Genomic DNA, 18,401 nt, shown 5'->3' on the forward strand with positions numbered 1-18,401 from the left:
ACCCGCAATATCTCCGAGGTATGCCTGTATTGAATTAACCTTTTCTGTTTGAGAAATGAAACCTGAAAGAAATCATAGTAAATTTGTACTAATTTATATCAGATAAATGGATGAGCTCAAGATGAAGCTAAGCATGGCAATAATATTACTAGATATGTTTTATAAAACTTGAATTAGAGTGACATTATTTCAGAAAGTGTTAAAAAGTATCTTACATTTTTCACTCTTCTATTGGTCTCCTCTGGTCTACGAAGAAAAGAAAAGAAAAAAAGAAATTTAGTTTGAAGCCATTTAGTCCTTAAAAAAAACCCTTTAAAATTCGTGAAGCCCATTTACAAGTTGCCATGAAATGTGGATAAGTGACTCTTCACAGGCACATATTTTTTTACTGTTCAAGAACTACTTATAAAGACAGACAGAAAGAATTGTATATTGAGTTTTTGAATACTTTCTGTAAATGGAATACACCCCTTTATTTAAATTATCCTAAACTCCATATGCATCTAGAAGATAATACTTCCCAAAGTATTTGCTTCAGCTGTGATCAAGCATATATTTTTTCAGCCCAAAGAGAATGTTTCAAAATTCTGAGCAAGTGAATCTGGCAACATCTGGAGAGTTTTGCCTTTTTTTTTGGGTGGGGGGGGGTTGTTTTGTTTTGGGAGGGTTGTTGTTTTTAAGAATATTTGAGGAAAAACCCTTTAAAGAACAGTAACTGCAACCCTAGCAAACATGTTTTAAGCAGCTCACTGAAATGCTTTGCTAGTGTCAACCAAGCTGTATTTGCAAGATGCCCACTCCTCTCATGCAACGTTTAAGAGGCAAAGAAGAAATTTCTCACATTCCCAGGAGGGCTTTCAAATGCAAAGTGGCCACAGAAATTTCCCCCATTCTGTGTATTCACAGGTATATTTTTTGGGGGGTGATGCCTTCTAGTTGGTCTAATAAAAGAAAGCACCCTCCCAAAAAATCCTTGCTACTCGCATATTTCCTGGATTATCATAGCAGCAACATCACTCCAACATTATTCACAGGTAGTCTTCCGAGAGCAACTAGGAAGTATTATGGGCTGCACCATCAGTATGAAGAGCAAATCCACCTTCCCCATCACCACCACTGTTGACTTTCTTGCACTGGCTCAGTACTGAGCCTAAATACAAGCACAGCAATTTGAGACTGCAGTCAAACAAGAGGAAAACTATATTTACTGGTCAGAAGACTAATATACAGAAGTAGAGAGACCTATCAGCAAGGACCCTGGTTCTCTCTGATTAAAATATCTTGTATACTACTTTTTACTAGGTAGTTAGACTATTTCACTTGATGAACTTTCAGTTTTAACCTATTCCTGATGGGCAGGGATCCTGGTTTTCTCCGATTAAAAAAATCCCCAATTTTCAGCTTTAAAAAGTAACCCCAAATCCAATTTTTTGAGATTAAAATGAAACACCGCTATATGTATTTTAAATCACAAAAATGTGGACTTTGGGGTTTTTTTTAAAGCCAAATATTGGGGATTTTTTTTTTAAATCAGAGAAAACCAGGATCCCTGCCTATCAGGAATAGAACCAAACTAAAAGTTCATCAAGTGAAATAGTCTGCTTGACTGCCCAGTAAATGATACCTCAGAAGTAGGATACATGATATTTTATAGGGAACAGCAATGATGTAGACTTTTATTCCATCTAATAAAACTGTTGGTTGGAGCATATCTCCCCTTCTGCCCCCCTTCCTGATTTCAGAGAGGCTGCCATTCATATTCAGGTCATCTGCAATAGCATGCCTATCCTTTACAGCAGTTACTCTCCTACAGACATGCTCTATGACAGCTGCAACATGGATATGAGTCAGATTCACCCCCTCCTACAGTGCTTGCATTCATCCTTTGAGCAAAAACCTCCTACACACCCATAATAGACAGGTTCCTGACATAAGTGTACAGCCCAGAAATATTTCCCAGTAAACATCTAATACAGGTCACAAACATGTTGCTGACCGATTAAATACCTATTTGGTATAAATACAGGGTGAACTTAAGAGAAGCTGCTTGCGGGGATGATGCATTTTTCACAACTGTATCAAATTGTGAGCGTGAAGATTTTAATGCATGACTATCTGGTATAAATAGCAAATCTCTAAATAGCATTACATATCATTTTCTTTAATCAAGGACTTTAATTGAAACACTAGCATAAAACACTGTTAGTCATTATGGGGAGAAAATAAGCTTTTAGGTCTATACCTGGGTAAGTAGTTGCTAAGAAAAAATTAGGTAGGTCTCATAGGACTCTTTCTACCACTTAAGCCAAGAAAAGCAGTAATTGCTATCTATTCTTTTCAAGATATAACATGATGCTTGATGCTTCAGAAAGCTAGTCAGTTCTGTTTATTTTCCCCTATTCTTTAGCTGCAGCCTGTATGTTGCAGCTCAACATGCAGGTTGGCTGGCTGCTTTAGGTCTATACACATCTTTTCTCTCATGCAGCCCCATAAAAGTTGCTTAAAATCTAGTACTGTAGGTACTAGATTTTTTGTAGGTTCTCCCAATCTTTCCAGTCTTCATTGCTGTATTTCATGGAATCAAAAAAGGACACACTGCAGCAACTTTGACTATGCCTTTCAATCACTTAACATTCTTAGATAATTATGACCTTGGATGTGCCCACATGGTAGCAAAGTGCACATGAAGTGCTGATTTAAACATCCGTCTCTTAACCAACTTAAAGAAATTAAGAGGCAAATGATTTACTGAAGCAAACAAATTTCAGGAGTTGAACCAATGCACATAAATTATTTCCATTACATTTAAACTTCTAACTCAGGCTACCTGTGTACTCACTAGGGGAACAGCAACATGCCCAAGTTTGCAACTATAAGCTATTTATGAAAAATTCTGCTGGGACACATGCATCTTATAATGACTTGCTATATGCTAAGCTATGTTACTATACAACATGATTTGGATAATGAAAAATCAGGGAGGCATCAGTTAAAGCTAATGCCACTGTCAATCATTACTTCACACATTTCCAAACTTTTTAATTAATTAAGAGCACTAACTGCTAATCTAACTCAATGAAAAAAACATGTTTGAACTAAATAGTCATGGCTGAATGTCTAAAGATTGTGGGGTGGAAGGAGGTTTAAAATTGCACATAATTTTATTTCAAGTATACTGCAATCTAAGTAACCGCCATGCTTAGTAGTCATAATACTGAACAGCAAACCAACATCTCAAATCACGTAATATAACTCCCATGCTAAGCAATTAAGAGGTCCCTGAGTTTAAAGTAAAACTTCCAAAGCACAAAAAGCAAGAACATTTTCTATACTGGGTGGTGTCTTTAACAGAATTATCAAGGTTATGCCTGTGGAATAACAGCTAATGTAAGAAGGAAGACCAGATGCCTGAAATAACAAAAAGCATGAGAAATTATTACCTATGCATAGGGTGACCATAAGAAGTTTGAGGGAAATACAGGATGGGGTAAGGGTATCTGGAACAGGGGACTGAGAGGTACCCGTATGCATGCACATACGCACACATGCATCCAACCCTGTGGTTTCCAGGAGTGGGCCAGTGCTCTCTCCCCACCACCCCCCCGGCTCCCCACACCCTCCACCAGTCAATTCTGACTCTACTGTGCAAATAACTCTGCTTACATCCCAGTGGAGTCTGGACCAGGAAGCAGCCAAATGAGTGGGCTCCCTTGAGAACACTGAAACAAAAATCCTGCATTGGTGCAAACCCACCCACTCATGCCCAACTTATGGCTCAGGAGCCGCATATGCAGGTGGATTCCCACCAATCTGGGACTTTTGCTTCCATTTTCTCCAACAATTGGGATGCTGAGACAACCTACAAAATCCAGGCCCATCCCAGCCAATCTGGGACATATGGTCACCCTATCTAAGGAACAAAGCCCTCTGGATGACAGAACTGCACAATGACAAATTGAGTATGATACCAAGGTTAATCAGAATTAGATCAGTGTGAAACAGCCACTCAGAGTATAAACCCTTGTGTTGTAATGCCTCATCCACATCATCTTTTTTTCTTTAATCTTCCTTGAGCCTGAGAAAGTGCGCATGTGCCTGAAAGCAGAAAAAGGGTTGGGTTTTTTTTGCAATTTCTTAATTGTTCTAACATAAGGTATCATCTCTGAACCAAGAGTTCTAGAGTTCTGTACTTCGTCCACATCAAACATTTATATAGGTTTTCCAAGGAAAAGTTTAGGGGGTGGAAATAGCTGCCACTTATTATTAGCTGGCATATTTATGTAAGAGACTAAAATGTGTCAACTGAATTCCAGCAGAATTGTTTATATAGTATGGAGCATCATTTATACTCCTGCAGTACTGATAGTAATATTCTATAAGATAAGCAAAGGCAAAAAAAGAACACCAGCTTAGCTTATTGGGAAATAGGACCATGGGTGCTTGCTAATGTTTTAGGGAGAAGCTTCCCTTCCCTCCTTGTTCCCCAATAACAGGCTCACTGTTCCAGGTACTATTGAGATACGTGTATGTAGCCAATTTAATACTTTTGACAGAACCCTATATACCCTTGCCAGAAACAACAAATGAGACTCAGAACCAAGGGACTAGAAGCCGACTGATTTTTATGGTACCCAAGAAGAAATTTGCTCTCTTATGTCCCCTTTATTTTTAGTGAACAAACTTGTAAAGTCTTTTAAAAAAAAATCTGCCTGAATCTGGATACAAATTCAATACCAATTATTAGGGATGCACTGATACAGATTTTTTGGGCCGATACCAAAGACTGATTATTAATGAGCCCTATCAGCCAACATCCAATTGATGATATGAAAGCCTGGCAGCTTGGAGAGCAGCGTCCAGCTGGTAAGCCTTTTCAGGAGGGAAGGAACATAAGGGGCAGATTGAGGCCCCTGTGGTGAGGAAAGGAGTGGGGCTGGAGTAGGCGTTAGCTAGCCAGGGTAGGGTGAGACAGGGTCATGAATGGCTTGTCGAGGGGGAAGGGCGAGAGGGGACACTGTTCCCACAGGAAGCATGTATGACATGCCCCCGAATCTGTGCCCTGGGCGAGGGCAGGCTGCCACTGCAGGCTGGGGCTCAGGGCAGTGCCGAGCTCTTCCCAGAAGAGGGGTTGGGCCAGGGCTGTGCTCAGGGCAAGTGGCAGCAGGGCTGGGAGGGGGACTACTGTGTAGGGCTACAGCCTCCCCAAAACTCCCCGTGGACCTCCCCAAGCCCCGCCTTCCCAGCGCTATCACTGCCTGCCCTGAGCGCAGCTCCAGCCCAACCCCCTGCCAGGAAGAGCCAGGTGCTACTCTCAGCCCCAGCCTGCAGCAGCAGCAGCCCCACCCCTCCACCCCATACACAGATCCCCCATGTCTCTCTCAGGAGTGTACTGTGGCAGAAACTGCCCCCACCCCCTGCAACCCCCAGACAAGCCACTCATGGCTGTCTCGTGCCCTGTCCCATCCCAGCTGGGCAGCACCTGTTTCTTCCCCAGCCCTACTCCCTCCCTCACTGTGGGGGCCTCAATCTGCACCCCCCCCACACACACTCCTTCCCCCGTCTCTTCACCCCCACAGACTTACCAGCCAGATGCTGCTCTCCGCGCAGCCAGACTCGTCATGTGCATGCTGTGGCTGCATGCCTGCATGCAGCATTTATCAGCAACATGATCTGCCATATCAGCCAAAAAAAGCCCATTGCCAATAACATCAATTTTCCTTTTATTGGTCCTGATATAATATGGACCGATGTATCAATGCACCTCTACTAATTATGATTTTTTAAAAATTCAATATTACTCGTTGTGTCTTCTGGAGTCTTGCTTTGTAAATTCAGTTACAACATCCCTCCATCCATGTTTAAAGCATGAACAGATCTTTGCTCTTGATTAGCGCATTCCACAGTCTCTGAGGTTGCTGATTTTGACTCAAGATGTAACATGTAATGCCATTCAGTAAAATCTTTCCCTCTTTCTGTGGGAGAGAGATTCTCTGCTACACACAGCAAGGAGAAGTGACTTGTAGTCTATTTCCAGTGATGGAAGATAATTTGTTGCTCCTTGAACCAGTGACAAATGCCTTAGGTTTGTTGCCAAGCCCTTTTCCCACGGTGACCAAACACCCTGAACACCTTTCTGACAACTGCCAAAGCTATCTGCCTCCCATTCAGTCCTCCCTATGTTAGATATTGTCAATACGTAGCTTTAAGAAAAAAAGGAAAAAGAAAAACATCTTTAAAAGGCACCATGCTGTTCTCCTTTTGACCTTGTACTACAAGGGGCTTTCAGTTCACAGATGCAAAATGCAAAACTCAGGGAAGCCTGGTTGCAGATTATACACTCCCTTTAAATGTACTGCAGACTAACAAACAGTTTTTAGCTGACTTAAAGAACAGACTCAACTTACACTTCTGACGAGGATGGTAGAGCATTTGAAGGGTTCTCCACCCACTCAGGGGTAAGGGTATGCTACATGAAAAATGAGTGCAGTGTCTCTGCCCAAATGCCAGTGCGCTTGTGCTAAATTTTAAACTCTTTAGACACCTACTCAATTGCTATTAATATTCTAGCATCAGATTTCACTGAACTCCCACTAGTTGCTAATAATAGACAGGCTTCAATGGAAGATGGGATAGTTGCATGGATACAGGAATAAAAGGAAGTTTTTTGAGCTGTCGGATTATTAATAAATAAAGTGAATATTTGTCTCTTATAAGCCCTGTTTCATGGAATAGTGTAAATAATACTATCTTGGCATTACAGCAAACACCCAACTTTAATTTGTGTGCATACGACTTGCAAATTTGGCCATTCTTTACTTATAAAAAAAAAAAAAAGAACAAACGTTCTCATTCTTACCCAAAAATATGCCATTGGGTTCCACACTAAAAACCCTGTAACAGCACAGAAGACCACATGCAAAGTAATGCTTAAAAAGTCCCTCTCTCCCAGAACCCAAACTATGACCGTGTTATCAACCTCTGGCAAGTATTCATCCTCATCCACTTGAGAAAAATCAGGGGTCTTTTTCACATATGCTGAACATTGAAACGGGGAAAATTGTTCAAAATGTGGATGAGCAGCCAAGAAATTCACCGGCCTTCAACTACCTACCTCTGTCACTTAAACCACGAGCTTCCTTGCTAATCTTTATCCTTCTATAAGGTGTCTTATTAAAAGAGTTACATTTAGACACAAACATTAGACAGGGCAAGTGACAGTACAGCCATATTAGCCACTTCCTTCTCTTTCCTCACCACTCACTGGGTTTTCACCTCCTCTAATTTGTTCACATCTTAGATTTAGAATATAAGCTCCTCCTTTTTCACATCACTGTAAAGTACCTGGCATATTTATGGTACTATAAACATGACACAACAGTGCCAGTAGAATAGGACTTTGGACTAGGTATGCACATATGAATCAGGGCATGGGTTCAAAGAAATGAACTAACATTTTAAAAAATGAGAAAAGGCGGGCACAGGTCACAAGAGCCTAACGCTATGACTAGCAAGGCAGATAAGATTTTCTTATTTCATTAACATACCTTCAAATTTGTTCAAGAATTCTGGAGCGCAAATTAAATAGAAATTGATATAATGGTGAACTGGCTCCATCATTCTGTATAACAACTTTATTATACCAACTCTGAAATACCTTCAATAACCACAGTTCCTCAACAGAAGGTGGGAGGGATTACCATGAGTAATTATGATGTGAAAATTCTCTGCTCCGGCCATTCACGCAGGCCTAGCAAACATGTGGAAACATGATGGCTGCAGATAGCTGGGAGCTGCACTTCTGTCTCAGAATGATTTTTACAAGATGTTCCGAGTCTTGCATTGCTCCAGACCAAACAGAAGTTCACTGCTGGTTCCATGGTGGAAAGGAATTTAGCTGTGGGCTGGGAGTCTGCAGCCAGGTTCCCACAGCAACAGCCAGGCTCTTTGCCAGTGCTCACTGTTTCCGGAATGGGAGAGGGGAAGGCAGCAGACAGGGCTCATTCTTGAGGCTCCCTGGGAGGTGCTGAAGGATGGGGTGAGGGAATTGGAGCCCTCATCTCAGGGGAGGGAGGGCGGGAAGGGGGGCTCCAATAAACCTGCCCCACGCTTCAGGGGGAGCTGAAAAAATCCCAGACTGAACTCCATCCACTCCCTTTCCCACCCCCCATTCTAAAAACAGCAACAGGCTGGGAGCTCTTCAGATGCAAGTTACAACAGATGCTACATTTTGAAATGTCTTTATTTGATCTCATGCAACGAAGGGTCAGATTTTCACCAGATCGGCCATTTTTAAGCTGTTTGCAGCCATGTACTTGCATTTGGTCACAGCTATAAACTGCTTTCTCTGGCCAGACTGGGTGAAAATTTCCACTTGTCTCCATCTCCTGAAGCATCACTTGCAGGTTGGTATTAACAATCTTCTCTGCAGCCCATAGATACAAGGAATGCACCCATTTCTAGTATTTACCAAAGTATATTGTTACCTCCTGAAACTCATGCCTCTGAACCAATTAGTGTCAACCTACCCTATCTTCTGCCAGACTTGAGGCTAGTATGGCTAACTACCTCTGAATGCAACAGAAATACACTGTACTCAACCCCACCGCCCCGTGCCCTTTTTCCACCTGGCCTGTGACCATGTACACAGAAGCTATTAATGTTAATTTATGGAAAACAGTCGAGAACTATAAAATTATAAGATAAGAAATACAGTACCTACCAGATTCAGCCAAAAGTATCAGCCACATGCCAGATATTTTTAAATCAATAAGAACAGAATACATGTAACTTTTCAAGGGTCTCCCCTTAAAAAAGGGGCCTAGAAGATGTAATTATTAAGATTTGGATACTGGTTGAAAAAGTTCTCAAGTTTACTTAGCTGAATGTTATGTTTTCTTCATTCAACTCACTAGCAGCCCATTCAATAAAAGTTTCAAATTTTTCAAAACAATTTTTTTATGCTGTAAAAATATTTTAAACAAGTCATTTTAATGAGGTTTTGACTACTTCAGTTAGAGGCATAACAAAGCAGCAGTTATGCATGGGGGCAGCAACTTCTGGCCGTCAATGCCAGCACCAAGACTGTACCTGGCTGTGGAGGCAGCTGTTATTTTTCTGTTTCCCTGCATCCCCAATAAAGTTGGTGTACGGAGTTGTCAGCCTGCTTACCCTACCTTACCTACATGATGCTTCAGTAAAATAACTTCTCACTTATACTTAATACCATTGTTTAGATATCCCATAATTTTTATTGCTTCCAAGCACTAGTCCACAGAACTTGTGAAGTATTACTTTGAAGGATCTCTTTTGATAAGTTTGAAACTATTCCTTGTATTGAGTTTGAGCCAGAGACAGAAGTTGCACATAAACCAGTTTCATAGACTCATAGACATTCGGGCTGGAAGGGACCTTGGAAGATCATTGAATCCAGCCCCCAGCTCCAGGGGCAGGAAGTCAGCAGGGATCATAGGATCCTAGCAAGATAAACATCCAAACGTCTCTTGAAGGCGTTCAAAGTAGGTGCTTATTACACCACCTCCAGCGGCAGTCTCTTCCAAATGTTGGGGGCTCAGACAGTAAAGAAGTTCTTCTTTATGTCCAGCCTGAATCAGTCATGGACGAGTTTGTGACCATTTGACCTTGTCATCCCGTGGGGTGCTTTGGTGAACAGACATTCCCCCAGATCCCGGTGAACACCCCTGATAAATTTACAAGTGGCCACCAGATCACCCCTGAGCCTGCGCTTTTCCAGGCCGAAGTGCCCCATGGCTCTCAGCCTCTCCTCATAAGGTCTGTTTTCCTGACGTCTGATCATGTGCATGGCTCTGAAACCAGTTCAAATCTATAACACAACAGAAATTCAGTGCACTTAAACCACTTTCAAAATGGCTGAAGCCAGTTTAAGATAAACCTGAATGGAAATAGTATTAGACTTAACTGATTTAGGTTAAATTGCTTTATTGAACTTCTAACCCAGATCCCCTCCAGATTCAAGTTCACTCACAATTCTCCAGAACTCCAGGATGCTTTGCACCTCCCTCACAAACCTCACCCTCGCAGGGTGGGCAGGTGAGCCTGTGCCCAAGCGGTCTGCCCGAGCAGGAAGGTATGCTCTACCACCCCTCCTCCCCGCTTCTGGCTTGGGCCACTGCAGGTATGTGGCTGCATTTCTAGAATCAAAAGTGAATGTCTGTTCACTTGCTTACTGGCTCTGCACAGCTTAGACTAACCTGAAAAGACTAAATAGATTCAGCCTCAGGCTTTTTGACCATCTCTCAATAAATAGCCTGTCAATAAAAATGTATTATTTACACCCCTCAGTCCAGCATCAAAATAAATTAATAATAGTGTCCCTCTTCCATAGATTTTGTAGACAGTGTTGCATTCCAAACTACACTGTTTACCTATTTATGGGACCTCCTTTAAAACTATAAACAGTAAATAAAGCATTAAATATAGTGGTATGAATATTGAAAACTATTTTTAAAAAATATGTTAATGGTAACTGTCAAGCACCGTAGAAACACAGCAGATATTCAACACTACTTAAGGAAAATATACCACTCACTTTTCTTGTCTAAAATGCAGTCACCATGGTAATGCATAGGTAGTGTTGGGAAAACCACCCCAATATTCCATTTTTCCATCTCCTAGAATTGCTCTGCCAAGTGCTAGATTAAGTTAAACATTTCCACAATAGTATGGAAATGTGTACGCTATACTCTCAATTTCTTCCCTGACATTATGATTTAAGAATTTGCAAAAATAAAAAAAGGAATTGCACATGGTAAATCTGAGAGCTTTTTGTAACTTTGGTTCTATTTCAGTTATCATTTAATCTCATCATTATTTCCTTCCCAACCCAGACACCACCATGACAACTATAGTGTAAGAACCTAGAAATTTCAGGGTGTGGAGGGGGAGGCAGGAGTGGGTATTGTTTAAAAATTTTTTTTGAGGTTTTATTGGGCACGGGACTGGCCCTGACGATCTCACAAGGTCCCTTTCAGCCTTAATGTCCATGAAATCTATAAATCCCCATTCTGTGAGACAACAGATGAGTCATTAAATGGCAAAGCAGAGTCTTTTGCTACTTTTCTGTTAGTTAAACTGATTTTTATTTATTTTACACACAACTGTCTGTGCACAAACAAAACAGCCAGTCGTAAGTATTTCAAAACAAAATAATAACAAAAAGTTAAAGTATCTACCTATACTGGAGAATTCTGACTGAATATTTAGTTCTGTGGTTAAAACAAGAGGTATTTTACACTACCATTATGATATCACTAAATTGAAAGGCAGCTTTGGAAGCAAATTGAGAGTAAAAGTTAAGATTGTGTTGTGATTTGTCCTTAGGGTTAAAAGGCTATTTTACTACTTAGTTGCTAATTTAGCCTCTATATTTGGCACAATAATTTGAGAAGACAGTTTTCTATGTTGTGAAATATTTCAAGTTAATCAAGATGCATTAAAGCATTGAAACCTACCTTTCTGGTATTTTGCCTTATTTTTCTCATGTTGCTTTGGGTTACTGTAGCAACCACCATATATTAGAAAATGGTGAGAGAGAAAGGGAGCAGACATACAAGTATATCCTCCACCCTTTGGTTTCATAAACTAAAGGATAAAAAGAAAATAGATACTCGTTCTGGTTTCGGTCCTGTGTGCCGAGACAAGCACAAGAACTGCATGGAAACTATCCAACATCAGCACTCTTAGATTTTCCCGGGTTGCCTCTTTACATGGGGGCACAGATTTGAGGGCCAAAACCAGACACTCCAATTACTTCAAACTTTCACTGATGTCTGAATAAAAAGGAAGTTAAACTTGGATTAAATTCCTTGAAAGAGCTCCACTGGAATTCAGACTCTGAACAGTACAACTATTTCATAAAGAGAACAAATAAAATTAATATAAGAGCCCAGCAAAAAGACAGAAAATAATTACCTTGACACACTCTGGTTAGCATGGACAAGATCTAAGATATGCAAATATAAATGGTACTTTCAATATTTGCTGCAAATCTCACTTGCTGATCTCAGCCCTTGTGACATCTGCGTGTAATGAAGCTAGTTAAAATGAACAACCTGAGTAAGTTCTTTAACAGTTGGAGTTATTTAAGTGAGAAAGAGTTCCTCTTTTCCCATGGGAACAAAGCTAACAGGTCTTCTAAAGCAGGGGAGCTTAACTTCCAGCCAGCAGGCCAAATGTGGCCAGAGGAGCTTTGGCATTTGGGTTGTGGGGCTCTTCTAGGGTCAGGAAATATGATGGCAGAGGAGCAGTGGTTATTAATATGGCCACACTCCTCCTCTGTCAATTCCCAAAACAAGCCCTGTGGTGGGTCAGAGCCAAGCTGAGCTGAGCCATGCCCCCTTCCCTCTGCAGAGCTGGGTTGGGACCTAGGGGATCAGGTTGGGGCCATGCCGCGCACCTTTCCTCCTAATGGAAGTTAGGTTGGGGCTGCATGAAGCCCCTTCCTCCCCTGCAGGGCTGGGTCAAGCCCCCTTCTCCCTCCAAGGAGCTTGGTTGATGCCACGTCAAGGCCCTTTCCCCCTGTGGACCTGTTTTGGAGTTGAGCTACCCCCCATCTTCCTCTGTGCAGCTGAATGGAGCTCCACCATAATCATCTTGGGTGCTGGATTGGGACTGCCAGACAGATCCAGCCCACTGGGCAAAAGGGCTGAGCACCACTGCCCTGAAGTGCCGTCATGTGAATGAAGGCAGCCAAGTCAGATAGAGGATATTTTTAAACTTTAAAATGTCCAAGTTCTTGAACCTGGAAAAATGAACGTTTCTTTCCTGCACAGTGAGAAAATGGGTAAAGGTCCAACCATTTTTCTTGCCAGCATGCCAGAAAATTGGGAAGAAAAGTGTGTGCGCGTGTGTGGGGAACAGAACCCAGTTTAGTCTGGTCATATACCTCTAAAGTAAAGTAGTTACCTGACAAAGAATTGTATATATTTTTAGCATTCCAAATTGCCAAAAAAAAGTAATCCGGGAGTTTCTATTGTGAAATGGAAATGCAACAATAAATGCTGTTAAACCAAATTAATGATATGGACAAACAGACTCAGCCAATTATACAGAGATGATCTCACGCTTTCATTTCCATTAGTACTTATGAAGCATATAATTTGTACAAAGCAACTGACTACTGACAAAAATTGCCCCAAAGCTTTAACAAGTTATTACAACTACACCAATGAGGAGGGAAGGGAGTGGAAGAGGAACCTGATTCTGCTTCAGCTGATATCTATGGCAATACTTCCCTTGCCTTCAGTGGGAAGAGGAAAAAGCCTTAAAGTACAAAATTTGATCTCAGAAGAGAGAATATGTAGGCACTATATACAGGCTCCCTATAAAGGGCTACAGCAAGTTATCTGCAAGCTTTCACCAGTATCTAACCAAAGTAAGAATAGGCCTTACAACTCTTTATGACAACATTTACATGAGAAAACTCTACCTTGACTTGCCTAAAGATGACCATTATCCAGATGCCCCCTTGCTTGCTACACCCCTTCCCTTCCTTGCTCCCACCGCTTTTAGTAATTTCATCTTTGTCAGTCAAAGCCTGGATGATACAGCCTTACAATGTAAACCAAGGTCATAGAGGAGAGACAAAATCTCCTCTCAGCACAGACGGACAGAATTACAGGTTCCACATGGAGGAGTGAATTTCCTTTTGACTTTCCACAGGCATCTTGAGGCTGTCATCTAAGTCTATGCATCCTGAGAAATTCAGGGCTTCCTAAAAAGTCTGATTTACTTCCATTAAAGGAAAAGATAAAATGAAAACCAGATGATCAAACAGAAGAAAATCTCCAATAAATAAGGGTCAGATCCTACACAGGGTTACTCTGTCACCAGAAGTTAACTGAAGTCCTGCTTCCCAGGAAAACATTTGGGAGATGTGACCCCTATCATTTATCACTTATAACCAATTCCAATTCATGGCTCCTCATACACAAACACAGTATTCCTGACATTACATTAAATTGCACCACAAAATAAAGGAACAGCCAAGTTCTTATCATCCAAAGTCATATTAAACTTCTAATCCTAGATCAGATCATAAGCCAAAACACATCCACTGCGATAAACACCAATCTGATGTTTATCTCTGATTACATTTAATACTACAATTCTAAGATTGCTCGAAACAAAATTGCACTTTGGAAACAACATGGGAGAGCAGGTCTGAGACCTAGTTGTCCAAAATGTTCTGCACTGAGGGAGACATGGCCTTTTCTAGCCCTATTCTCTTTCTGCCTGGGCTAAAAACAGAATAGGGAACACATTCAGCACAATGGAAAATAACTGATGATCAAACAGAAGGGCTCTGGGATGGGACTGAACCCATATAGATCCTTTGAAGATCCAGGTACAGGAGGAAGGAATGAGTGGAAGGCCTTTGTGCCATGACATGGATGCAAAGGATTTGGTGAAAAAAGCAAAACATAGAAAAATGTTGCATTCATAACAACCTTTTAGTACTTAAATACTATTTAGACTTACTCCCCCACTCTGTTCATTTCAGGAGATATTTATCAAGATAAATATCAAATAAAAATGGTGCAACAAGCATAGGATTACATTAATGGCAAATAAACATGATGTACAATTTTGTATGTATTATGGGTATTTTTCATAATTCTCTATTCTCAGTAAGGATTTATCCACAACATGGTATAAGTAAAGCAAGCATTATTTTTAATATTAAATCTTTTCCATCAAAACGTACTTGCAGTATAACTAATTAGCCACCTACTTAGTGCTACATTATCAGGGAATGTTAATTATGAAGTGAGCACTGCTTTAGCAGCAAGAAATACAAGAAATACAAAAAGGGCTAGTATTAAATGCATCATAACATTACACAAAAAGCTCCTTGCTTGTGAAAATGTACAGCATCTCTGACAAAACGCATAAACCAAGTTCTAAGGTAACCAGCATTTTACAAAACATGGACAAGATTTCAGGTATTTAGGCACTTTCACTTTGATAACCAGCTATAGATACTCATCACTTCTGAAAATCAGACCATTTATTTAGGTGCCTCAGGTGTGGTACTCCCATTTGGAACTATATATTTACAGCACCACTGAAATCAAAATAACCTGCTTTAGGGGTTTAAGGTCAGGTCAGGCACAGACAATTCATGGCCACATTGCCTAGGACATTTTAGCATTGGCAAAAGTGAATGAAAATGTCTAATGATTTCTTGAATTCTGCATCCAAAACCAACTGTGCTTCGAGATGAAAAATGCAGTGAAGCAAGGATGTGTTCTTGCCCCTACACTCTCTGGAATCTTCTTCTTGGTACTCCTGAACTGTGCATTTAAAGATATGGAAGGTGGAATGTACCTTCACACAAGGTTGGATAGGAAACTCTTCAACCTCTCATGACTCAAGGCAAAGACTGAAGTTAGAAAGGTACTTATCAGGGAGCTCCTATTTGCTGATGATGCTGCCCTCATAGTCCATGACAAAGACCTACTACAAGAAATCATGGATCGCCTCTCAAGATCTTGTCAGGCATCTTCTGTCACTATCAACTTAAAAAAAAAAAAAAACCCAGTTGTACTAGGACAGGGAGTTCCACAAGATTCATCAATCACCCTTAATGAGAGTCAGCTAGAAGTAGTCCAAAAGTTCAGCTACCTATGTTCTACAGTGACCACCAGCCTCTCACTGGATGACGAACTTAATGTTTGTATTGGAAAGGCTACCACCACCTTCAGCAGACAAACTAAAACAGCAAGGAACAACTCAAAGCTTACCATCAAAACCAAAATGCTAGCATACACGAGTGCTGAATATTGTATGGTGGGGAAACATGGAAAGCTTATGCACATCGAGAAAAAAGGTTAAATAGCTTTCACCTGCACTGTTTATGCCACATACTCAACATCAGATGGCAAGATAAAGTTACCAATGCAGAGATTCTTCAAAGGGCAAACTTACCAAGTACAACAGCCCTACTTAGAGATGACTGTGCTGGCTAGGCCATCTGAGCAGATTGGAAGATGGACATATACCCAAGGACACGCCAGACAGAGAACTAACTATCAGAGGGAACAACAGGATGCCCCAAGCTTTGCTATAAAGACACACACAAGAGAGATATGAAGGCATTTGGAATTGATCCTGGCCAATGGGAAACCTTTGCAAGCAATCGTAACAAGTGGCATCATCATCTCCATCAGGGCATTAAAGTCCACGAAAGGAACTGGCTTCAACAGCTTAAAGAGAAAAGAGTCCTTAGGAAGCAAGCAGCTCTCGAACCACTCAACCATGATGCATGCATTTGCCACCACTGCCACAGACCATGAAAATCTCAGATTGGACTATTCATTCACAATGAGACACTGCAAACCATCTACATCATAGGCTGCAATATCTACCATTTCTTGTATATAAAAGGATGACAGAGTCATTGGGGGGGTGGAAAGATAACCAGAAAGAGGAGTGGAGGACACAAACTACGCATCCAGACCAAGAAAAAACTGTAGCCAAGGAGTTTGTTCAAGATTCCCATTCTGATTAAGTAAAGCCCTGAGAATCATTAGTATCCAGCCAGAGTTGACTGATCTGTCGATTTTAAGATCTAACTTCTGAACCACTAGATTGTGTGTGGTTGAAAGCATATACAACATGTAGATGTGAGTATAATGGAGATCCAAATCATATTCTTTCTTTGGTCATTTAAACTTGTTTAGAATTCAAATCAGTTTCAGAACTCTTAATTTTCAGATTAAGCAAAGTTAATGAGATGTTCCTGGCAAAGTCTTGAGACCCAAGAGTAGACAGTGAAGCCAATTAAAATGAATTAGGCTTTGAATTTTGATATTTAATTAAGCTTCTTCTGTGCACATGGAAGATTAAATATGTAAACTCAAGTCTCCATTATAAGATGTCGTAACCTGAATTAGAACAACAACTTGAGAGAGAATATTTGGAACAGGAAAGATTTCCAAATTCAGCAGTCAGTGAAGTCGCATGAAAATTTTATTTTCCCTGGACAACTTAAAATTCTTTTTTGGGGCTCAGTGAGTGTAAAATTTTAATATCTGCATATTTATCTGCTTGGTATCCATGAGTTTTATGGATCATAAAATTCTTTGTAAGGTTAAATGATGATGTGACAGGAGTAGGGTGCTCTCCTGTTTGGGCAGCCTATTCCACTCTCACCTGCCACCTGTACTTAGATGAAAAGGTATAGTGTGGGAGACTGTCGTATATATGCAGCCCTGGGGTTGTGGTGCAAAGTACATGGCTCCACCTTCCCCTACACCATGTCCATCTCCACCTCCACCCTCTGATTTTAACAGCACTGGTCAATTAACGGAGCCATCCGTCAGGACTCACTGTGTTCTTGTTTACACTCTAAACTCAAGTGCCCAGTTCAGAAGAATTACCAATCCTTGGCCTTCTTACTCAAATTGTTATAACTGTAAACCAAAACAATAACTTAAAGCCAGGAGCTGGTATTCAGGGGTCTTTTATTTACAGTTTACTTTGTAAAAAACCAAAAAGTCACAGTCTGCACTTAGCCAACTTGTATTTTTTCAGCTCAGTCTCTGTTCCCTTCAGAGATACTTTCCCACGCTGTTAATCCTCATAGCATGTGTCTAACCCTGTCTCTATCAGCAATCGGGCTGTTTTGCTAAATGAGGCCGATTCCCTCCCCGACTGGGGTCTTCACCACCCAGGTCGTGTCTCGCCCCTTGGCAGGAGCCTGACTCTTTACTCACAGTTTCTGTCTAAAACAGTCTCTCTCTCTCTTCTCCTGCAGGTTCAGACAACCTCTCACCTCCAGCTTTCCAGAAATACTGGCAAAAGCCATCATTGTTCAGCATTGCCTTCCAGGATGGCTGTTCCAGCATTTGTCTGCCAGTGCCTTCACACCAGCCCAGGTAAGTTACTACGCTCAGTACTAGCCCCTTTCCAGGAGTCCCTGTTTCACTCCCCGCAGCTTGGAGTACTTTCTCCCCCCACCTGGAGTCCCAACGTCTTTTTTTTCTGTGTTCCCTACATCATTCTCCTACACCAGATTTAAAGGGACCACATCTGCTTTTAATTGAATCTTGCCGCCAGATTCCCGGCATCAGCTCATCCACAGGATGAGCAGAGCAGGGACAAACTTCAACTCCCTGCTACAGCTGGACACCAAGTGACTAATAGACAATGAATTTACGGCTCACATCAAGCCATCTTCCTTTTCTGGGCTTATATCTGCTCTGTTCCACCTTCAGTATCAATCTCTATACCACTGGCCTCCAACCTTTTTATAGTGAAGATCGCTTTTTGTAAGTAAAAGGCACCACAGGATCTACCTATCTACCACAAGATCTACCACTGCTCTATACCCTCTGCCTTTTTTCCTCAGGCATTCAAAC

The 18,401-nt window shown here is 41.2% G+C and overlaps 1 protein-coding gene across 8 annotated transcripts in view; it reads right to left on the minus strand.

Moving 5' to 3' along the window:
* LMO7 (LIM domain 7) overlaps positions 1-18,401 on the minus strand; it is a 124,054-nt gene that overhangs the window by 57,866 nt on the left and 47,787 nt on the right. For all 8 annotated transcript variants that reach the window (XM_019529787.1, XM_019529784.1, XM_019529783.1 and 5 more), the window contains exon 4: positions 216-246. The gene's annotated coding sequence lies outside the window, so the exon portion shown is untranslated. The remainder of the gene's footprint in view (positions 1-215; positions 247-18,401) is intronic.

Source organism: Crocodylus porosus, unplaced genomic scaffold (assembly GCF_001723895.1).
Source record: "Crocodylus porosus isolate Cpor-Errol unplaced genomic scaffold, CroPor_comp1, whole genome shotgun sequence".
In the NCBI taxonomy this organism is placed as follows: Eukaryota; Metazoa; Chordata; order Crocodylia; family Crocodylidae; genus Crocodylus; species Crocodylus porosus.